We start from the raw sequence: 24,840 nt of genomic DNA on the forward strand, positions 1-24,840 counted from the left end.
TTGAAATTAATGAAGGATTGAGGTTTGGCAGTGTTGATTTAGCTTATAAAATGAGTTTCAAATCACCTTAATTGTAAAGTTTAGAAGAGTTTTTCATTCTTGCCAACACAATGCGTTAAATTTTTATCATACCACGTGCTAAATTTGCGGTAACATGAAAGATCATCTATAACATATGTTAATGAATGATGTGATTCTATAGTTTAGCAACTTTGGCTTCAATAACAGTAATTAAATTAAATACCTAAACAATTCATAGCAATTTAGAAAAATGAACAAACGGCAATGTGAACTGTGGAGATAGCGAACAACGTAACCCTCCGTTGCTGACGTGGTTACGTTGGAAAAATCTGCGCCGATGTAAACATGGAAATTATTTGACTAATTAAATTACATAACGACACTGTCCTCCTGGATTAATCAGACCACTGTTACTTATATTTATGAATTAACAAAATCCACTGTTGGTAACAAACTGCGCTAAGGTAAACACCACGAGTCTTTAAACTGCCGTAAGGAAAATATTTTAAACTTTTTGTCATCTTACCAGTAGCATTTTGAAGTTTTCGATCTTTTCACAGGGTGAAAAGCACTATCTTTATTTCAACACGTTAATAATTTGAATAGGTATGCCATTTTTTACATCAAATTGCAAGCGCACACGGTAAATACAGCATAAAAAACCTAGGGTAGTAGACTAGTAGGGTTAACCCGGTTAGGCTCTGTTTCTAGCATAAAATTGAGCAGACTATATAATGGATTCCAATCCAAAACAAATGAGAGCTGGAAATCAGCCTTTTTAATAATCTTTAAAGAGTAACTAAAATAGGGTAATGGCAGCCCTCTGCCTTCGACTGTATTAAGCTCTATGGGGAAACAACATGGGGTGCTATTAGTCTATATAACTTAAGCCTTGGCCGTAAAGAACGTCGAAAAACTTACTTCAAAAGATATGAAAACCTCTATTAACTGTAATAATTTACCTGAATTACTTTTCTAGACGAAAATTCGACCTGATAACGACCTATTTCTTATTAAGGGTGCTACAGTTAATTAGAAAATACATATAAAGGTGCTCAAGCTCGGACGAAATACCAAAGTAATTTGTTAGTCTACTGCTAAGAAATTAGGAAAATCAGCAAGAAAGCCAACATTTGCAATTTGTCAACGTAACTTGTTAGCACCCACAAACCTAGGCCCTTCTAGTTGTCAACGAGAACAAAATGAAGCATTAGGTTTAAGCATGGTTTAAGCGCGCTATAAGGTTAGGCTGACTTCTGGCCCAAAAGTAATTTTTTGACGTACTATCTTAATTAGTTAAATTACAAAAATTAGAATTCATTAATTAAAAATCGAAACACGTAAGTTTCCCATTTAATAAATGCTTGTTAATTTAGAAGTATTCCGTAAACTAACTTCGCTATAGTTTTTCCGTAAGGCCGGCTTCAATTGCCTTAAAAAACCGAAAATTTTTAATGCTTTTTCTATGGGACGCTAACCCTAAAAGGTGTGACTTTTTCTTTAACATTACGGAAGGGTGTCATGTCATATCTACAAGGGCCTACCGGCCCTGTAGAATAAAAATGAGTCACGGACAAGATCTTAAAAGGCCAATACAATTGATTTATCCAATAGAAGTTAATGGTTAATGATTATTACTGAAATCAATTTGAATTGAAAAATTGTTACATGTATCAGGTAATTTGGGTTTTATTAATAATTTGGAAAAAGGGTTACTAAAACACATCGGCGGGGAGCGTGTTGAAACTGTTTATAAGAAAGAAATAGTGGAAAGTTTTGGAGTTAGTAAGAAACGCGCTCTTGGGTGGTCAATAAGGGAGTTTGTGTGTCATCGACGAGAGCGTTTGACAGCTTAGAAGTCGCGGTGGCGCACAAGCTTACCTGGGTTAGGCCCCTTTTGTGGGGGGCTTTGGAAGATGGGTTAAAATTGAAAAACAACCCTCTCCTTTGCACCAGCGAAAAGGGGGATTTGTTAAGAGAAAATCAGTTAGATTCTAAGGATAGGCGAAATAAGTTGTACCTTTTTACACCAGTCAAATAAACCTTATTTTTTTGTTTGTTACTCTGTGCGAATGATAATTTCGGGAGTATTTGGAAATTAGTTAAATACGAATGATATCCCAACAACATAACTCAACATAGCCAATATAGTTTTTTGCGTTGTTTTCTTCAAATTTTTTTCTAATTCTTAAAATAGTGTAAAACGGGATTACTATCCTATTTCTGAACACCAGCTTATTATGCACCATGTGTGTAAAACTGCGGTATGCTGTATATCTATACATTCTGATTTAAAATTTTAAAAATCGATTAGAAACGCAGAAGTTTACATATACCTATTGTATAATCTTCTGGGAGCTGCCCCACCCCTTTTCAAATGATAATATCCTCTAAACGTGCCGGCTAAAGCCCTACGCCGTAAACACGAATGCCTAAATAGGCTGTGTTGGGTGACACACGCTGCGAAATTATCTCCTTCCTCCACTTCACTGACAGATTCTTTTTCGTTTAAAAATTTTGTAACTTGTTTACAACAAAAAATTCCATTTTGAACATCATTTTCTCCGATATAATGCCTCAGTTGTTGCCTTATATGGTCATTTAGGTCTTCTAAATCTTCAGCGCCTTCTTGCAGCCACTAGGGTATGCATTCAGTGCTAGAACAATTGTCCTTAATTTAGGTCAAATTGACGTTTAAACCCCCTTGCCTGAGTTCAATATTTTCTTCCGTAGTCTTTCCCTCTGGGCCAATTCTTCATCAGTGTACTCTGGCTCAAATTGTTAGGGCTGTACTCGAATAGACCCTCTAGCACCAGCCATTCTTTAAATTGAAATCGCGAATATTAGATATTAAATTCTTATAGACAACTTCGCGATATTATTTGAAATTAGTCACAGACAAACTTAATTTAGTTTAGCTGGGTCTCGAGCTGGGGCTAGAACTGGGTCTGCGGCTGGAGCTAGAGCTGTGGCTGCGGCTGGAACTGGGGCTAGAGCTGGGTCCGCGGCTGGAGCTGGGGCTAGGGCTGGAGCTGGGGCTACGGCTGGAGCTGGGGCTACGGCTGGAGCTACGGCTGGAGCTGATGCTGGGGACGGTGCTGTTTGATATTTTGTGACAATAAAAGTAATTCATACAATGATTTTATACAGAAAAAAAATAAAATTAAAAAGAAAAAAATTCTTAATGCAAAGCATACAGTAAAATACTATTTACACGTCTATCGACGGTCCTCCTTCAGTGCCCCATGGGGAGAAGAAGTGACGAGAAGCCGGTGCTTCTATTTCTTTCCAGTCAGCATAAAAAGGGGACTGCCAAATTAACGACGACATTAAAGAAATTAATAATGAAGTAAATTCACTGAAAATTCCATGTCAAATATACCTTGGGATCCGCCGTTGGACACTTCCCCCTATAGCGCCACGTCTTCCCTTTGTCCAACTATTCATAAGAAACATGAAAACATTTTAACTGATGTAATAGGCACAATGCCAACGCTTCCAACGGACCCACTTTAAGTAAACTTACTTTTTGGCCGCCTCTCAGGCGTACATGTTTTCCAATTCCTCCTGCCAGGTGAGGAATCTCCTCCTCTTAGCGCTCGGGCGTGGGCTGGCGCTTGGGCTGGAGCTGCGGCTAAAGCTGGGTCTGGAGCTTCGGCTGTTGCTGGAGCTGCGTCTAAAGCTGGGCCTGGAACTGGAGCTGCGGCTGTTGCTGGAGCTGCGTCTAAAGCTGGGCCTAGAACTGGAGCTGCGGCTGTTGCTGGAGCTGCGTCTAAAGCTGGGCCTTGAACTGGGTCTGCGGCTGGAGCTGGAGCTCTGGGGCTAGAGCTGGGTCCGCAGCCGGTGGTGGAGCTGGGTCTGCAGCTGGAGCTTGGTCTGCGGCTGGAGCTGGGGCATCGGCTAGGTCTGGAGCTGGGGCATCGGCTAGGTCTGGAGCTGGGTCTGGAGCTGCGGCTGGAGCTGGGGCTAGAGCTGGGTCCGCGGCTGGAGCTGGGTCTGGAGCTGGGGCTAGAGCTGGGTCCGCGGCTGGAGCTGGAGCTGGGTCTGAGGCTGGAGCTGGGGCTGCGACTGAGTCTGGAGCTGCGACTGAGTCTGGAGCTGCGGCTGGAGCTTGGGCTGGGCCTAGAACTGGGGCTGCGGCTGGAGCTGGGTACCTTGGGATCCGCCGGTGGACACTACCCCTATAGCGCCACACCTTCTCTTTGTTCAACTATTCATAAGAAATATTAAAACATTTTAACTGATGTAATAGGCACAGTGTCAACGCTTCCGACAGACCCCCTTTAAGTAAACTTACGTTAGCTTTCTCTCAAGAAAATAAGGGAATTTTTGGCCGCCTCTTAGGCCTCATTTATTCCAATTCCTCGCGCCAGTTGAGGACTCTCCTCCTCTTGGCGCTCGGACGTGCGCTGTAGCTGCGGCTGCGGCTGGATCAGGGGCTGCGGCTGGAGCTGGGGCTAGAGCTGGGTCTGCGGCTGGAGCTGGGTCTGGAGCTTCGGCTGTTGCTGGAGCTGCGTCTAAAGCTGGGCCTGGAACTGGAGCTGCGGCTGTTGCTGGAGCTGCGTCTAAAGCTGGGCCTAGAACTGGAGCTGCGGCTGTTGCTGGAGCTGCGTCTAAAGCTGGGCCTTGAACTGGGTCTGCGGCTGGAGCTGGAGCTCTGGGGCTAGAGCTGGGTCCGCAGCCGGTGGTGGAGCTGGGTCTGCAGCTGGAGCTGGGGCTACAGCTGAAGCTGGAGCTTGGTCTGCGGCTGGAGCTGGGGCATCGGCTAGGTCTGGAGCTGGGGCATCGGCTAGGTCTGGAGCTGGGTCTGGAGCTGCGGCTGGAGCTGGGGCTAGAGCTGGGTCCGCGGCTGGAGCTGGGTCTGGAGCTGGGGCTAGAGCTGGGTCCGCGGCTGGAGCTGGAGCTGGGTCTGAGGCTGGAGCTGGGGCTGCGACTGAGTCTGGAGCTGCGACTGAGTCTGGAGCTGCGGCTGGAGCTTGGGCTGGGCCTAGAACTGGGGCTGCGGCTGGAGCTGGGTACCTTGGGATCCGCCGGTGGACACTACCCCTATAGCGCCACACCTTCTCTTTGTTCAACTATTCATAAGAAATATTAAAACATTTTAACTGATGTAATAGGCACAGTGTCAACGCTTCCGACAGACCCCCTTTAAGTAAACTTACGTTAGCTTTCTCTCAAGAAAATAAGGGAATTTTTGGCCGCCTCTTAGGCCTCATTTATTCCAATTCCTCGCGCCAGTTGAGGACTCTCCTCCTCTTGGCGCTCGGACGTGCGCTGTAGCTGCGGCTGCGGCTGGATCAGGGGCTGCGGCTGGAGCTGGGGCTAGAGCTGGGTCTGCGGCTGGAGCTGGAGCTAGGGCTGGGTCTGCGGCTGTGGCTGGAACTGGAGCTGATGCTGGGGACGGTGCTGTCCGATATTTTTTGACAATAATAGTAATTCGTGCAATAATTTTATACAGAAAAAAAATAAAATGAAAAAGAAAAAACTATTTCTTAATGCAAATCATACAGTAATAACATTATTTTCACGTCTTTTGACGGTCCTCCTTCAGTGCCTCATGAGGGAGAAGAGAAGCTCGCGCTTCCCTATTTCTTCCCAGTCAGCATAAAAAGGGGACTGCCAAATTAACGACGATATTAATGAAACTAAATGCCCTAAATAGTCCATCTTCCGTGGATTCTGTGTATAGCACGAAATCTGTCCAGCGTAGTTTTTTAACCGCCATCTCTCTTTGTACCTGATAATAATAATAAGACTTTCTGTTTAGCTCAATTACTCCGTTATTATTTCTTTTCAAGCAAAATACTGTTAGTTTTTTCCTGTCATCAGGGTGCCCTGGATCGAATGTTTCCCATTTATCCTCTTGAAGTGATTCATTATTCTTCTTGGAATAAAGTTTTGGCCGATTTAAAGAAATTTCTTTCAGTGGTTTTGGATTAACATTTCATAATTTTGGAGCCTTCCAGCCACAGATTGTGGAAGTGCATGCTATTTCGATTTCTCCAGTTGTCATTTCGCTGTATCTTTCCAAAAATAATAGTAACGCACCAACAAGACTGCATGTTCCAGATTTTTTGAAAGAAGTATTATGAATAGGCAAAATAGGCAAAATCAGTACGACGGTTTTTAAAATAAATTTTGTACAAAAGTTCACAACGTACCCAACTGCACATTCGCATCTACCACCACATATAATATAGTCTATTTGGTCTAGAACAACGAATACGCGATAGCTCTCTGATCTCATTGAGGGGTAACAGCGAGACTTTACATACAGAAATTGATCATAAACCTATAATAATTGTAACTATTTTAACTAACTCTCATAATAATAGACTGTTTCCCTACCAGACTAGTTTCAATTCCGTTAATAATAACATTGGCTGCATCATGTGCTACAGCTCGATTAAAACCTTTAAAATTTCATTACTGGCATTATCGATGTTTGACTTCTGTTGAACCAAATAATTATAAACATCAACTGATGTTATTTTTGGAATAACAGTTGGATTTTTATTTAACGACCAATTAGGAATTTCATCTGGTTCTGGCCCATAACAGCCGCCGCAGATGTTCCCATCACCGCCACCGCCGCAGGTGTTTATGTCACCATATCCTTCACCGTGGTGTTGTCAGAGAAAGTAGCGAAACGACAAAATTAAGGATAGTGTATGACGCGTCCTCCCATGTGAAAAATTCTCCCTCACTCAATGAGTGTGAAGAGGCAGGCCCCAATTTGGTCCCTGAACTTTTTAAAATATGAATTGGTTTTAGTAAACATAGAGTAGCCTTTACAGGAGATATAGAAAAAGCATTTCGCCAAATCAGTATAGTTGAAAGAGATAGAGAAGCTTTAAGGTTCTTTGGGGTTAAGGGTTTGGTGGGCGCTGCAAAAAGAGAACTAGTAACTTAAAGAATAACTAGAGTTACTTTTGGTTGTACAGCTAGTGCGTTTTTGTTAGCGGCTGCCATAAAGTATCACGCAAAGAAGTTCATGAAATCCCACACTAGAGCTAGCGAGGTTTTGTCTAAGGACCTATATGTAGACGATTTACAGTATCACGCAAAGAAGTTCATGGAATCCCACCCTAGAGCTAGCGAGGTTTTGTCTAAGGACCTATATGTAGACGATTTAGTTTCAGGGGAAACAATACTAGAGAAGCCAATCAAACAAGCATCTGAGATATGGGGAAACCGGCAATAAGAAAATTCTACAGTAATTCGAGAGAAATTAGGAAAAAATGGGGTGACGTCTCTCAAGTTCAAAGGGAAAGTGACATTAGTGCGGGAGAAACAGAAAAGGTGGCGCAAGTTTTGGGAATGACTAGGAATGAATTCAAGGACACCTTCCATTATGACGTTAGCGAGATCTTAAACTTTTTATTGAAAAGGGAAAATATCAAACGTTGGGTTTTGAGGGCAGTAGCGAGAGTTTTTGACCCCCTGGGTTTGTTGTCCCCATTCAAAATACGTTCTAAACTGATTTTCCAAGAAATATGGAAGAAAGGGCTAGAATGGGATATCCCTTTGACAGGAGAAATAGCGGAAGAGTTTGACGCATGGTGCGAGGAACTCTCCCATTTAGTAACAATATCAATCCCACGGTACTATTTCTTGAATGAGCCGAAAAATGAAGAACCGGAAATACAAATGCATGGTTTCGTTAACGATAGCCAAAAAGCCTACGCGGCTGTTGCCTATCTTAGGGGTGTTTATGCTAATAATGAAGTGCACACCTCTATGGTGGCAGCAAAAGCGAGAGAGGCACCCATACAAGCTTTATCATTACCTCGTTTAGAATTAATGGGTGGACTCTTAGTGCTAGGTTTATGAAAAGTTTAGTTCAAACGTTAGGATATTTTCCTAACGGTTAATTAGAATGTGGATTATGCAGCTAGATGGAAACCCTTTGTTTCTAATCGGGTTAAGGAAATTCAAGGAATGATAGACATAGACCCCTCTTGTTGGCATCATGTAGAGGGAAGGGAAATCCAGCTGACTGGCCCTCGCGTGGTGGAAACATAGGAGAATTCGTCAATTCGGATCTTTGGCTTCACTGGCCAACTTGGCTATCAAAAGACGAAGAAAGCCCAGCAATATAAGTGGAATAAAGGGGGAAAGAACATGTAATTTTAGAAATTCCAGAAAACACTCTACAACCAATAATTAAGTTAGAAAAGTATAGTTCAGTAATGAAAGTGTTTAGGGTGCACTGAAAAAAATTAGCGTGCTTTCGGCATTCAAAAATGATGGCGACCGTTCAACTTTGATCAAACCTCTATTGTTGAATTCAGATTTAACCAGAAAAATTCAATTTTGAACAAAGACTTTTTACGCGCTCAAAACTAACCACTAGCTTTCATTTTTGAACAGCTTATATATTACCACTCAAAAAAGAATCTTTATTCCATTCAATTTTGAATAACTGCCTTGCGCCAATGAAACGTTCAGACATGGTCGTTTTGGCGTTCTAATAGGATTGTATTAGTATTCAAACTAGAGCGTTTTAGGCGTTCAAATAAGAACATTTTGGCGTTCAAATGAGATTGTTTTTCGTGTTCTAACAAGAGTGTTTTTGGCTTTAAAACAAGAGCATTATGGGCGTTCAAAGGTGACTGTTTTTGATATTCAAATGAGACCGTTTTTTGCTTTTTAACGAGAGCGTCATGAGTGTTCACACGGGAGCTTTTTTTCTAATCAAAGGAGAGCTTTTTGGCGTTCACGGGAGCAATTCCTGGCGAGTTTTTTGGGTGTTATATTTACAATGGTGAAAATCCAGGTTCATTTAATCAAAATTTTATTATTATAATGCAACAAATCATTTTTATTATATTTTGATGTTCAAGAACATAATAATTTGCCAATTATTCATTACCATTATTAAGTCGATTTTCTTGGCTCAGACTATTGATTTTTTCAGGAACACAAGCACACACAGACTCAAATTACGAAATATTATTAGAAAATGGAGGTTAAACGTAAACTAAATTACTTGCTTAACTGGGTGATTAATTACATAACTAAGTTTGATTGGCGATCGTCCTCTCTAAATAATCGTGAAAACTACTAGCTAAGTTTATATACAATAAACACCTGCCTTTTTCAAAATATTGCTTGTTTTGTAGGTCAGGTTGGGTTAGGGCTAGAAAAGGCTTAGGTTAGGTTTGGTAAGTGTTAGGTAAGACTTAGTTTAGGTTAGGTGTCTTTAATACCTACGGTTCCAAATTTAAGCTTTGATCCTCTTAATACTAGACGTGTGCATATACACACATCCTAAAAATTGAATTTTTACCTCTCCGCGTGACGTATGTCACGGAGAGGTTCAAATTTCGACGTGTCTGTCTGTCTGTCTAAAGTTACACCCCAGGGGACCGCGTTCGCAGTTGGAAAATCGGGGTAAATGTGTTTTCAATTTCCGAACCTGAAATTTGGAAAATTGTATTCCACTTATAATGGCTATTACTCCATTGTCTGTCTAACACCACTATCCTCTGGTCTTTTGTCCATCCCACATGGACACCAGTCTGTACTCACTGGCTTCTAAATACCACCATCATCCGGTCTTTTGCCCATCCCACATACTGGCTTCTATCTCCATCATCATCGTTAAAGTTAAGACATAAGCGACGATCGGCTAGGGTTACGAGAAACGTCTAGCCTCCCAATGGCGGGGTCTTTTTCCAAAGGTTCACGCAAATGCGATGTTCTCATCTACAGCTGCGATTCGAATCTCTTATATACTACCTATTTGAGTAAGGCGAAGCAGCAGTCGTATGCTTCATTTCAAACGTCAATATTAGTCAAATCTCTCAAGAATGATTAATTGTTATTTTTTAAAACGATGTAACGCTCAATAAGGCGAACAACTAACGAAGAAAATGTTTAATATTAATTATATTTATTTTAGTATTTAAGATAATCTTGTTTCTCAAATTAAAGTTAATACGAAAAGGGTTAAAAAACAGTCTATGTGATTGTCTGTGTGTGTCTGTCCGTTGTTACACTAGTGCGCCGCTTTAGCAGTTTGTTTTGTGTTGATGTGTAAAGAAATCCTACAGAACCTTAATATTCAATTTTTTCATAATGTAAAGTGAATATGTGGAAATATTTTTCGTATTTACGATGCCTTTAATAGTTTGGTAGCTTTAATGCTCTGTTTCATTTTGATATTCCAAGGATATTTTCTAATATTATTATTTGAAATGGCTGTTTATATATTACTTAAGCTATACTACATCTGTATATGCAATAATCCTTGCTATAGTGATTACAATAAAAAAGCTCAGGCCTAGGATCCGTCGGGTAAATTAAGGATTATCAGTATTTAGCTTAGTGAACCAAAGAGGAAGTAATTGAGACCCGAGATTCAGTAAATTATGGGTTTTGATTTTCTTGTCTGTATTGGAGAGACATTAACGGTTCAGAGTGAACCGAAAGTTAAGTACACGTTTAAATAAGGTCTAGTTTTTAAAACAGATGTAAGCAGTGGCGCCGCTAGGATTTTTTTGCGTATAGGCTAAGGAAGATTTGGGGGCCTTTATAAAATTTCAAGGGAAAAATTTAGTTCCACAGCGTCGATAATATTAAATTAACGACCATTTTTATCATATTATTCATATAGAGAAGTTTAATGTATTGAAGTTCAGTATTATCAGACAATTGACATATTATTATATCAGGGATAGATTGAATTTTAGAAGTAGGAATGGAGAACAGAGTAATCTGGGCGCGCTTTAAAGTCCCGGACCCCCTTCCCGGGAAGGGGTGAGTATGAAAGAAGAGGCGGGTCATAGCGACAGAGGTAAAACGGAATTACGTATTTTTCGCCGTCCCAGTCAGCAACGTCATCAAAACGTAGTTTAAGTGCATGAGCCAATAAGATAATTTAAACTTTTCGTTACGTGTTGGAGGGAGGGGCTCTTTACTGGGCTATGAGTTGGACTGAAGTAAATACTAACCGCTCTCCATTCCTACATGTAAAATTATATCTATCCCTGATTATATAAACTATAGTTTCCGAAAATAATAAAAACACGGAGCCGGAGAGAGCGAGGAGGGGGATTTTCAGTTAAGCCCCATATGAGGTCACTGTGCACTGTCGATGGGGTGGGGAAAAGGGAAATCGGTTTACCAAAAGGAGTCTGACCTAGACGTTTTATGGGAACAGAAGGAATGGGAGAGAAGAGAGTTAAAGAGCGCGAAACCAACAAGACGACACAAGGGCTAGTAATAGTAGCCACATCGTACTGTACTAAACAGGCGTACAGAAAATTTGAGTGAATAGCACTTCGATGCTCTACCATTAGATGTGATAAAATGATTGCCCGTAATTCTGACTTCATAGAAGTGAAGAAAATTTGAGTGATTAGCATCTCCATGAGCTATCTTTTACAGTACTAAATTCCTATCCCAATGAGCGATTAGCCTCTTGTTACGCTTGAAAGCGTAACATACTTGATTTTGTTTTTAAAATTCTTTAAGCAGTGGTATATTAATTGGCCTTAAGTGTATAAATGTAGTTATGTTGTAATTGTACTATCACGGATTCATAAGCAAGTATATATTTTCCTTTGCTTTTAAATTTTTTCTCGATTCCTGGAGAAACATACGTAACTTCCAAAAATAAACACCGCCTTAAGACCATTCCAAAAGTAACATCAGTATATAGTTCCTTTTGCTTTTAAAATTTTCCTCGATTTCTTTGAATGTTGAAATAGGGGAACGGGATTGAAAGCGTGAAATCCTTTTTGTCGACGGCTGACAGAAATTTTAAAGGGAGTTGGAAACCTCCAATTTAAATCAAGGCAATACCATAATCCTCTCTCTCTCGCCTTAAAAATATCGAGCAAATGTGAAACACAATTCACAATGCTTAACCTTACTAGTACAATTAAATGTAATGCTTAATCCTCTCCTATTCAGTCTCACTTTAATGACGAACGAAAAATATCACCTCACCACATTCCTCTCCCATTCACTCTCCCTTCAAATGACGAACGAAAAAGTTTATACTACCAAAGGCATTTACTGTATACTACAACGTCGCCTACAATGCCGCCAACAGGACAGGCCAAACTAATACCCACATCGTAGATGTTCATCATACGATGTGGCTAAAAATCAAAAAGCGAGATAACTTTTCAGGCTAGTCAAAAACATTTACCAGGAGTGTGTTAACCCATTCCCCATTTTGTAGAATATTGTAAAAATCAAATGCTAATAGGATCCTTATGAAACTTTGTCTAAAGTAAATTGCCTTGTATATCAAAATATTGTAATAATGGTATTTTAGTATTATGGGAACCTCATTTCGGGGCCCCTCTGAAATTTACGGGTAGGCTGTAGCCTACCCAGCCTACAACCTGGCGGCGCCACTGGATGTAAGGACCATGGTGGCAATTTGATCATTGAAAGGGCTTATCGTAATTGGGTTGTAGCTTCGGAGTTTTCATTCTTATTGTGGTGCATATTGACTTTCATTGCGTCTAACCACAAACCAGCTTTGGTGATAATTAACGTTAAACCTGCGTTGGCAAACTAAGAATATATATGAGGTGAAACGAGATAAGTGTTTATACTGCAAAACCAGTTGTGAATGTAGTTATGAGAATACAGGGTTAACAGTTGAGGCGTAGACAGCTGGGCCTTTTAAACACATAAAGACTATATCTCTCCCAAAAGTTATGCTCTTAATTTCCTGTTTTTTCCCCATTGACTGATTTCATGTGTCCAAGGCACATTCTTATTGGATGTAAAATGTCATCTGCTTTACTATATATTCTCTATGCTTGGAATACTGCGTTAAGCTTAGTTCCCACTAGACCGAAATCACGACGGAAACACTGCGTAAGTACCTCTGCGGTAAAACATCTTCCGCCTAACGTGACCGAAACAGAATTAGTGTTCTATTTTTGAAGCAGATGCCGACGTAAAATTATTTTCATTACCAATCAAATTTCGTTTCGAGATGAAGCTTCTGCTGACGTCATAATAGGGTAGTTTTTTATCGCCGCTTTGAGTTTTGTTTCAACTCGCCAGTCGCCATTTCCACCTTTGCATGCTATGAATTTTTGAGTTTGAATTCTCTAATCGGATTTGATCGCTAGTCGCTATTGCCGTGTTTGTACGAAATAAACCTTTGATTTGAATCTCTGACCTTAATTTGGTAGAAGTAAGCTCCCTAATTAAGATACCATCAAGGGAAAATCAAAGGCCAAGGCTTAAGTGCCACGTGACTACCTGCCGACCGCCCCTTTTGGTCTGAATTCGGTCGTATGTGTGAACCAAACTAAAATCTTGCCGTCAAAGGCCTGCATAAAACTCAATTTATTGACGCAGCGCTAAAGTTTTCGGTCGTCATTTTCGGTCAAGAGGGAACCTAGCTTTAATAATTCGTAAATTTTGACATCAAAAAGAGAGAAATATAATTCCTTATCTAGGTAAATAAGTTTGTAAGTAGTCCTCTTGACTCGGAGAGGTAGTATTTTGGTTTTTCCAACTTGGTTTTATCAATAATAAGAAATTTTTTATCGACGGCAGCGTTTAAAAATAAAATATTTGCTGATGTCTTTTTTATAGGTAGTGTATTACGTTAGGAAATCATATTTGGGTACTCGTTTTATGTTCAAATTACTTTGCAGTGTTATGTGATGCATATGACTTAAAAGTGAAAATAAATATCAAGAAATGTTTTTATAAAGGAACATTTCTTTAATTTAAAATTATTTGGTTCTTGTAAAGTATCAATTTTGCTAAATATTTTACAAAATAATTGGGTTTAGTGCTCATTTTATCTAGCCACTCAATCGTTATAGATTAAGTAGATTTTTGCAGGAAAAGATAGAATCTTTCCCTTCCCAGGAATTAGTAATTTAATTTCACTGGGAACATTTAACCCAAGATGTTTGTCCCATTTGATGAATCCGACAATTTACGGCGTTGGTCGGCAGAATGGGAGGAAAGCGGTTAACTACTATAGTCAAATCAACTTGAAATGCTGTAGACAGGGTACTAAAATGAGGTAAATTAGGTGAATAGAGGCTTAAATTAGGGTATTAATACGGACAAATAATATTTGACCATGGCGTGAATTGATCACACCAAAATCGTTCTCGTTAAATTGTTAATGCAATCCTATTATAACGCGAAACAGTTACGTATGAATGCCAATTCGTTCTCGTTTGAACGCCAAAATCGCTTACCTTTGAACGCCAAACAGGATCTCGTTTGAATGCCAAACACGACCTCGTTTGAACGACAAACACGATCTCGTTTGAACGCCAAACACGATCTCGGTTGAACGCCAAACACGATCTCGGTTGAACGCCAAACACGATCTCGTTTGAACGCCAAACACGATCTCGTTTGAACGCCAAACACGATCTCGTTTGAACGCCAAACACGACCTCGTTTGAACGCCAAACACGACCTCGTTTGAACGCCAAACACGATCTCGTTTGAACGCCAAACCCGACTTCGTTTGAACGCCAAACACGATCTCGTTTGAACGCCAAAACGCTTTCGGTTTAAATGCTAGTGCAATCATATTTGAATGCCAAAGTGACCTAATCTGAATGCTTCGTTAGCGTGAATTTTTGAATATCAATATTAGCGTTCAAATATGAACATTTCCTTAACGTGTACGATTGAATTCCACTTTATGGGTTAATATTTGATTGCTAAGGCGTACCACCACAGTGGCAAGGTATTGAACGCTGAAACATTCAATTTCGAATGTTCTTTTTTTACTGTGTGACTGCTTGGGTTTTGTGGAGAATTTGAAAAGAAAACAGAGAAAAATTACAGAAATTTGTTACGAAAAAAGACATCCTTGAATATTATCACAAAAAACCTGTTAACTGAATTGATAATTATTGTTTGTCATGTGAGACTTAAACATGATGGTGTAGATGATATTCTAGTAGAAATTTTGGATAAATAAGCTCAGATTTCCTATTAAGAGCAAAGTGCAACGATGTCCAGAGTGCAAAAGATTTCGGGCAAGAGCAACTGTAGCTGAAACGGCTCCCCTGCCAGAAGCGAGAATAAACCCATCACCTCCTTGTTCGGTTTGCGGTATTGACTTTGCCGGTCCACATTTTACAAAGGATGGACAAAAGTGCTATATCGCCGTTAAAGAGGAAACAATGATGGGTAAGATGAAGTCGTTAGGTCGTGCCTGGTTCGTTTACCGAACCTGTACAGATGCTCTATCCCCTTGAAATTTAATTCTGAACACTGTTGAAGGTGAGGAGGGTAATAAAAATCCAATTTTTAAGTGTTAATTTTTAGTTTTAAATTCATAATGAATTGAGTAATGATTTTTGTAAAGTGTAAAATTGTTTTGTTAATTTTATTTTTGTATGTAGAACTTTTGGCAAACCACCTTATTTTTTTGGGGTTTCCACACCTGTTTTTTTGTAAAGGTATTTTTTGTTTAGTTACGCACTAGGTTTTTTTCCATTCTGTTGTTGACGAACTCCTCGCTTAGGTATTTTTTAGAACCAAACAAATAAGTAAAGAAAAAAGTGGATGAGGGGAAAAGTATGAAAATGGCCAATAGTCGCGAGTCATCAGAGTTTCGCCGTAGTTGACCGTTTTATTGGCGTAGCTTTACTGGGACTGTTCACTCCCTTAAAATAGGTCTTGTTTTAATTCGCGGTTACGCGGTTACCGTCGTCTGCTATTGTGTAATCTCGGTAATTTGGCTATAGCGCGAGCAGCTTGCGTCGTGATGCGCGTGATCGAGTGGGCTATGGTTAAACCAAGGAGCATAAATGTCTGAACTACTTTCAGTTGCGAGTTTGCAAGTCCATCAGTCACTAGTAAACTAAATAGTTATTGGCGAAACTTTGATGTCCGCGTTTTTTAACACAGGCTTTATGGCCATAGTTATACTTTCCCTCTCATCCGCATTTGGTAAAAGGTATAGTTTTGAACGTAAAAACGAAAAAAGGATTATCATTGGCTAAGGTTAGGGCCTTTACCTGAAAAAGCCAGAACGTTCTTTGGTCACAATATGAGCGTTTCGAGCACGCTATTTACTATAAAAAAGCGTTTGACCAAGACACATTAGAGATTCCTTTTAGAACTTTTCAAACGAGAAGGCCTATCCGTGCGTTTAGAGACCATCAACGGTAAAAATAAGAATAAAAGCTACTCAAAGCGCGAGTAAAAACGAATAAACTCTTTATGAGAGACCCAAAACGCGGGAACAACAACAAAATTTTGTTTTTTTAAGATGCAAAGTGCGCCATAAAAGTAATTTTTAAAGCGAAAATTTGGTAGAGAACTCAATGTGCGAGAAATAATTAGTAACAATTTTTTAAGAAAAAATAAATTAACTTTTTTGTGTTTTTATTAATTCAAGAAACAGCCGCCTTCTTATTTAGCGAGTGAAAAACGTGCCAACGCGTAAAATAAATTTATATGTGAGTAGTCGAACTTTCCAACACATTTAATCGCGATACTGTTTCAGTCCGCTAACGCGATCGACTGACTACTACATGAACTCGGCTCTCCCAAAGCTATTTTCGCGTCCGTATACTTCAAGGCCACGGAAAAACTTCAACATTTTTACAGTTTTTGCTTTGCGTGGACGTTCGAGCTGACAAAAATAATATTACATAGATCATATACCTGCAGCATTCTAACTTCAAAGTTGATGTTAATGGGTTTAGGCAAAGTAGTCTTATAATTTGACAGCGTCTCGCAGTTGCACATAAATGGGATACTTTGTTGTAACTTCATATTTTGTGAGTTAGAATTAAAGAAGCCTAAAGAGTATCGTAATTTTAAGTTGAATAAACTAGTTATCCGTACAAAAACAAAACATATGACAATCTTCGCTTTAGACCTGCTTTAGATCCAATTTACAGCGGAGTTTTTAATGAAATTTTGTACAGTTCCTTTATATAACGCATATCTTACTGGGCTATAATAATGTTATTATTGTCTCGTCTTTCCTGTGCTGTATCCCAGTGACAGTATATTGTATATAAAAGATGGCTCCGGCCATATTAACGTTTTGCAATGGATAGCTAAATTTATTGTAAGGTGACCCCGGCCTATATACTTTACTGGTTATTTTTCTCTTTTAATTTTCAAATATTATACCAATTACGAATAATAATAATCTAGCATGATTTTGGGTTACAGATTAATGAAAAAAGTAAATAACAAACTTCTTTCCTATGAACTGGAACAATTTTGTTGATCTTTTTATTGCACACCTAATATTTGTGGGACAATAGGTGTGTTTGGGTCAAAAAATCATTCATTGATTGCACGCCCATAGCAATATGCAATAGGCGCTAAGAATTAGCCCGGAGTTATTTTGTCTTGAAATTTGAAGCGATAGAAATAATGTAATTTGAATCAGCCCTACCGAACAACGCTAGATGTGACACGTAAACGGACGGAGATTGAGAACAGAGAAAATAGTACTGGAATAAAAGGCAGGCCCGATAGATATAACCGCCAAAAGCAATCTCATTCCTTTTCTATTTTTGACGTACAAAGTGCTAATTAATCAGAGAAGCCGGAAACGAAAGACGTTAAAAAATTTCACAATTGATAAATTGATTTAAAATCTATTTTATTTGCCTAAAATCATTTATCTTTTTTGCTTTAAAACAATTTAAGAATTAAAAATGTAGTAGATAGTACAGTCATTTTAGCCCAAAATTTGAGGGAACCCGGAACAAATTGAAACAAAGCAGAAAATTTAAGAACTTATAGATTTTTGAGCGCTCTTTAACGTGGTGTTGTCTCCCACACTCTCCCCTTGGTGGAATTTCCGCCACATTTGGAAAATGGTGGACAAAATCGAGAAAACGTTTAATAACTCTGGTTGTACTTACCCGATTAACACTTTATTAGGCTTCAATTGTAGACTGCCTTCAAATATATAATTCATCCCATAAGATATGTTGTCCTAAAACTAACCGGAAGTTCCCAATCCAGCTCGGAAGGTAAGGCAAATCTAATTTTTGAGTATTGCAAAACGGTTTCAAGCGAAATAAGTGCAAACAGGGTTTTAAACCTAAAATATATTATTCAAATTATATTTTTACCTCTTTGAGTGACGATGACGTCACGGAGAGGTATTATTCTAGACGTGTGTGGGTGTATGTGTGTGTGTCTGTAACGGCGTTCGCAGCTGGCAAATCGGAGCAAACGTGTTCCTAGTAAGCAATTTTTGCCTTCTACTCCCAACACTAGGATCAAGAAGTGCGTGGCGATCGGCTAGGGTCACGAGAAACCTTTGGACTCCCAATGGCAGGGCTTCAACCAAAGGTTCACGCAATTGCGGCTTTCTTATCATTTATTGTGAATCAATCGCCTTATATACCCTAAATTTCCAAAAATTATTAAAGAGGCATACGGTAGAATTCAAACATCAACAATAGCTATGTTTAAAATTATTTTAGGAATTAAGTTTCTTCAGTAGAATTAAGTTAAACTATCGAGGTTTAAGTAATTAACATCAATTATATTTTTTTAATTATGTAAGAATAACCTTTCATTGCGTCTCGACTCGGAGACGTTTGTTTTGGTTTGCCAACTTGTATATTAGTATATCAGTATATTTATCAATATTGGTTAAGCTTAAGTTAACCATAATAATCTTCTTCAGGTTGAGCCTCAAAATCTCCATGTTCATTTGAATAAGATACTCCCTTGCAGCATTGAAGAACATACTGGGCCAGTTGTACGGAATTCAAATATCAAGTCACCGACTTCCTTGAATTTACAAGAGATCATCTGCAGAAGCTCATCCTTTTCATGATTATAATACCGCAACACCGGTGCTTCCATTAACATCTTTTTCAGTTGTTTGAATACTGATTCTTAACTGTCTTGCCACGTGAACAAAACATCCTTCTCAAGAAGCTAAGAGAAATAGAAGAAAGTCGTTTTAAGTCCGTGACATTCCCTCAAAGAGAGTTTAAAAAACTGAACGGATCTTTGGTTAAACGGTTTCAAATGACTGGAAGTTGTACGTCAAGCTTAGGAATTTATTTACTTCAATCATTTCGTTGAAAATCTGCATGTTGGTATGCTAGACTTCATATTTTTCTTCTTCTTCTTCTTCTTCATTACTTTTGTACAAACCAAATGTCATGTTGAGACCTACTTGGCGCATAATTCTTCTTATATATCTGCGTTCTTTTTCGTCTCCTTCAATCAATTTAACACTTTCAGCTTCATAAACAGTAGCAACTTTTTCTTTAAAGATAACGGCGAGTTCAGTTAATAAAATATTCGTATCACAGGATTCCCCCTTTCCTTCGAAATATTTTAAATGCGCTTGTAACGAGGACAAAAGATTTAGCAGTTTCATATAATTTGTTTTGCAGATTGCATTGTTAAGACTTTTCATTAAGGGCTTTGATATCAATTTATTGTTATGTACTTCGGCGTTTAGAACTTCGTAGATGAAATCGTCTACTTCCACAATTAGATCAACAAATACTTCATACCGTCGTAGCTAGATTGGGGTTGTTATCTCAAACTTTGAAGTTTAGCCGATAATCTGAATTTCAAAGTCATTATCCGTTTCCTTTGAGTTCAAAGATTTGGAAAGCGAATCACTTACAGCGCGAAAAAAATTAGTTTTGGAAGACACGTATAGACTTCTGAATCGACAGGCTTGCTGAACACTGAACATAGATTTTCAACCGCAGAAGAAAAGGAGTTTTGATCGATTGTTTCATGATTTTCAACTCTCGTGGATAACTCCTCCAATAAAATGTCAGTTAGCGTAAATTCCGTTGTTGTTTACACTTTTCCACGTTGGGTATCTTCCTGAGACCGAGTTTCCTGATTGTAAATGTTATTAGTCGTTATTTTTTCATTAAGTTTTCCGATTTCTTTACTAAGACTAATAAAATAATTAAACATATAACGTTGAACTTCTTCATAATCTAATTGCTCGAAATACGTTGTCTTGAAGAGATTTACAGTTTTCAGGCAACAATTGACTTGACCATTAGCCAATTGAATCGCGTTTTTAGCGTTAAATGCCGATTCATTCATGGAAAATAATTCAAGGACCCTGACGGAAATTTTGGAAAGGGTGAGAACTTTTTGGACATCGTTTTTACATTTCTTAATCTCAGTTTCGTCCGCGGTTACATCTTCAAGTTTCCCAACTAAGTTCTTAACTCCTCTTTCAATTAATTTAAGAAGTTCCGGTATGAACTCCATCTCCATGTTCTGTAAAACTTGATGGTTCATCTACTCTTCAAGTAATTGCGAGAGTAAATCGTATAATAAATTTAAACTGGCATTAAATTCGTCACTCGCTTCATTTGAATACGTTTCTTGAATTAAATTTTGAACATGTATCAAAAGACATCTTGGTATTTGTCAAACATATACAGTCAATCAAGAACTCATCTACAAAGAACAAAGAGTGAAAATCCCGGGGTCCTTGAAGTCAAAAGACTGCACTATAGTCATGTGGGCTCCACTGCAACCATCAGGAAGGCGCGAGAGCTTCAGCCAATGTGGGAAGGTCAGCCGCCCGAAATTACTCAGCACGGGTCAGCTTGTCGCGGCGGGCGAGGACTAGTTGGTCAGTGACTAGGTCCGTTTCCATCGAGAGGTCATGATACTTGCAGGCACGAACTAAGGTCCGTAGCCGGACATAAAATTGATCGACGGTTTCGGATGGTTTTGCGTTGCGGTGCGAAACAAATATCGTGGATAAAGTGTGTTTTTCCTCGAGGAGAAATGGTTAGTTAGAGCCGTATGATTGAAGATACCGTCTGTCGTAGAAATCGATGCAGCGGAGAGATTCAAAGATTTTACGACACTCGTCTCCCAGTAATGATCGAAGAGTGGCAACTTGAACGGCATCTGTTTTAGCGTCAAGTCCCGTGGCCATCGAGTAGTCAGCGATCGATTCTTTAAACGTGGCCAAATTATAGGCGGCATCTGAACTACATTCTACGGACCTTGGTGCGGGTACGTGCGAGGCGGTCATTATCGCAATGGCGTGAATCCTATTAAACGCGGCATGGATTTTATACGTAGTTGCCGCGAGCTCGACTTCTGACACCATGTTAGATTGCTTAATTTGTTTATTCGTGTCTGGTAAAAGTTACAACTGTTCACGCTGAGTTTTATCCCGCTATGTTTCATACCCGATTACAATCTAGTTATCAGTTCGGTATGATCAAAGGTCGATACTTATCAATCGTTGTCTATCATAGCTATCGACCTTTGACAACATCCAAACATCCAATATGGCATCGAAGTTGTTGTTAATATTAGTTATTTGTTGTAAATTCAGGAAGTGGGACATATTGAAAATGTGTTCCGCCTTGTTTTTAACATAGTGAGTGCAGTTTAGGTTATTCCAATTTGACCATGTTATACCTGGGAGGTTAAAGTCTCCAAGAAGTATTATGTCAGCTTCTTAGTTGTTAAGTTTTTCGTTTAGATGATTGACAAGATCCTCGTACGTTTTGACTGCCTAATTTGGAGGTAGGCAAATGGTTCCTAGTAGTACCTTTTTTCTCTGTGTGAAACATATTTAATAATATAGATTATAGATTATAGATATAATAGATAAGATAGAATAGATAATAGAGATTATAACAAGAATAATATCAAAGGTTATAAGGGTTCAGCTACTGTATAATCCACAGAATAGGAAGACAAGAATTTGGAAAGGCTTACTTTTGTATATTCTGTAAGAACCAAACACACACTTCCTCTAATTGCGTAGCATTTAAATTAGTGGAAAAGAAAAATATCATTCGAAACGAAAATAGGTGTTTCAATTATTCAAAGGGAGGCCACAGTACCAATAGGTGTCCCTCAAATTATCAGGGCTGTAAACGCTGTAATTGTAGACATAATTTCGCCGAATGCGAACAAAACAAAGTAAATGGAAATAAACAGGGCAAAGGGTCCAATACAAATCAGAATAACAGTGAACAAAGAAATAGCAATCCTATTCCTACAGTACAAGCGTCATCAGTAAACTTAAACAATACGGGGACTAAAGTTCTTCTACAGACCGCAAAAACAGCAGTGTTAAACACTTCAAACAAATCTCAAAGGAAATGTGCCAGGTGTTTGTTAGACCATAAAAGAAGAAATTTCCCGAAAGTTAGATTTCCCCATAATAGGAACCGAAAAACTAAATTCAATACTTTCTTAAACGAAGAATCCAAAACACTAGAATGCCGAACCTGGACGAAAGAAAGTAATTGCTTGTGACCTTTGGGCGCTAAAGGTAAGTTTATTGTGTTGACCCCAACCGTAGACCGAATAAAGAGCAGCATTGCCCTGATCCTGAAGGTGTTGACGGGATTGGCCCCATGCGATACATAGGATATCGTCGGCAAAGGATTGAATATCAGTGTTCAGCGGATAAGCCATATGAAAATAGTGTCACTGTTGTTAGTAGACCTAGACAAAAGGGTCAAAGATTATCTCGCTTATCAATTGCGTTTACGCCCCCCGATAAGAGATGACGTCAAAGAAAACATAGAGCACTGGCGCCAGCTGGAAACTAGACATTGTATAGATGAGTCGCTTTAATAAAGATCTGAGTCAAACCTTATTTGTTTCGTATACTGACAAATCATACTTACAAACATGGTGTCAGAAGTCGAATAATCAACCGTAGATATGTCCTCCCCCGTACTACGCTCTAATGGATTCACGAATCATGTGCCGTTGCCCAGGCCGATGGTATGTACCGGTGATTTAGCGGATAATTTCTCCTGTTTTAAAGAAGCATACGGAGACTATGCTATTGCTACGGGCATCACGGAAAAATCTTCAGCCATTCAAGTGGCTACGCTGCGGTCCTTTTTGGGAGAGGACTGTCGGCGAGTACTACGACACCTCGAGTTATCATTAACCGATGCCAGCACGACGGTTGGGATTTTAACAGCATTGGAAGCTCACTTTGCACCGAACAAGAACCCCCGTTATCAGCGGCAGTTATTTCGAATGGCGTTCCAGCAACCAATATTACATTCACCTACGGGCTTTAGTCAAGACCTGTCAGTATAGCGCTCTAGAAGATAAACTGATGTGTGATCAACTCATCCTGGGTAGTAACGATAAGAAAACCAGAGCAGCCCTATATCAAGCACCGAACCTTACACCGTTGTCGGACGTACTGCAGGTATTGCGGGTGGCCGCCGCCTCTAATGCACAACTAACCCAGATTGACACGGAAGTTCCAACGCTTACGTCCGAGGCCATAAATTATACTAGTTCCCGAGGAGCCGCATCGACGCGGCAAAAGTCTCAGCAGCCGTGTCGACGCCGCCCATCTTCATTACCGCCACAATACCAGCAAGCAAGACAAAGGTCTTCATTTCCAAGTACCTCGAGTTGCACTAACTGCGGGTATCACCGTCGTCATCAATCCGGTGAATCTTGCCCAGCATATGGACAACGTTGCAACAACTGCAATCGCTTGAATCACTTCGCGGCAGTTTGCAGGAGCAAACCTGAAGCTCACCACCAGTCCGTGAATTTTACAACAGAGACGCCATATTTTTATCAAGTAGACAACTTCCAACCACCATTTTCAGCCCAGGACCAGCCGCTACATTCCTCAGATACATTAGGGCAACACTACCCACGAGGGCTCTATCCACTATCGGGTGATCAACAGTCGGCCCAACAAAGTGCAAATTTCGTTCAAGATATTACTCGTAATCAGACATACGAATTAATAGAGGACCTATTCCAGCTAGACGAACATCCGATGTGTCACAAAGCAGCACGTAAAAAACTCTTTTGCACCCTATACGTTCACGAGTCATCCGTAAGTGGACAAAGGTACCCTATAAAATGTCAACTTGATACAGGAGCGACGTGCAACGTTATGAGCATTACCGACTTACAAAAGATTCGACGACCGTTGCCAATGTTTCCTCGCCAATCCTTAACCACTCTCACGATGTACGATGGCTCACTTATCAGCGTTCTGGGAGAGTACACTTTGTTATGTACAGCCGGCTCAGTTGTAAATCCCCTTACGTTCAAGATCATATCCGAACAGGGTCAATATAAGCCTCCCCTTTTATTGGCATCTACGTGCGTGGACATGGACCTCATACAAGTCAACGATGTATGTTACAGTCTTGACGTTGTCTCCAACCAACAGGCACTTGCTTCTGCCGCTACTTCCGCAAAAACGATCCTGGACGCTTTCCCTGACGTAGTCGAAGGATTGGGTGAACTGCCAGGCGCTTATGAGATAGAAATGGACTAAGCCGTTAAGCCTGTCCAGCATGCGCCCCGTAGGGTTTCGGTGGCGTTGTTGCAACCCTTAAGAGTTAAGCTGGACGACTTAGAAGAACGAGGCATAATAACGAAGGTTACGACACCTACTGATTGGATAAGTAGTCTGGTTATTGTCCATAAGAAGAACGAAGCCCCATTGCAAGACTTCACCAATACAGCCTGTCGGCTGAGTTGCCAACAACCGCACAATATATGCATTTGCATCGATCCGCAAGACCTCAACAAAGGAATTAAACGACCAAAATTTCCGATGCCAACCCTCGACGATATTTTACCACGGTTAGCGGATGTAAAAATCTTTACAGTGTTGGACGCCAAAGACGGGTTCCACCAAGTCCGGTTAACGGAGAAAAGCTCCTTTTTAACAACGTTCTGGACAACGTTTGGAAGATACCGGTACTTAAGAATGCCCTTTGGAATTTCCTCTGCACCAGAGGAATTCCAACGTAAAATGGTTGAGCTGCTAGGAGGTCTGAAAGGTGTATTCGATATACATGATGACATCTTAGTTGTGGGTTGTGGCGCAACTTT

General features: G+C 39.8%; 1 long non-coding RNA gene across 1 annotated transcript; it reads right to left on the reverse strand.

Annotated features, from left to right (window-relative positions):
• Positions 1-339: 339 nt before the first annotated feature.
• On the reverse strand, positions 340-1,400 carry LOC149673258 (uncharacterized). Its single transcript, XR_016367116.1, has 3 exons — positions 984-1,400; positions 548-684; positions 340-480 (listed from the first exon to the last, which is right to left on the reverse strand). It is a non-coding gene; the product is annotated as an uncharacterized LOC149673258 (long non-coding RNA).
• Positions 1,401-24,840: the final 23,440 nt, after the last annotated feature.

Source organism: Phalangium opilio, unplaced genomic scaffold, assembly GCF_054372755.1.
Source record: "Phalangium opilio isolate 3A_F unplaced genomic scaffold, DU_Popi_V2 ptg000053l_1, whole genome shotgun sequence".
Lineage (NCBI taxonomy): Eukaryota > Metazoa > Arthropoda > Arachnida > Opiliones > Phalangiidae > Phalangium > Phalangium opilio.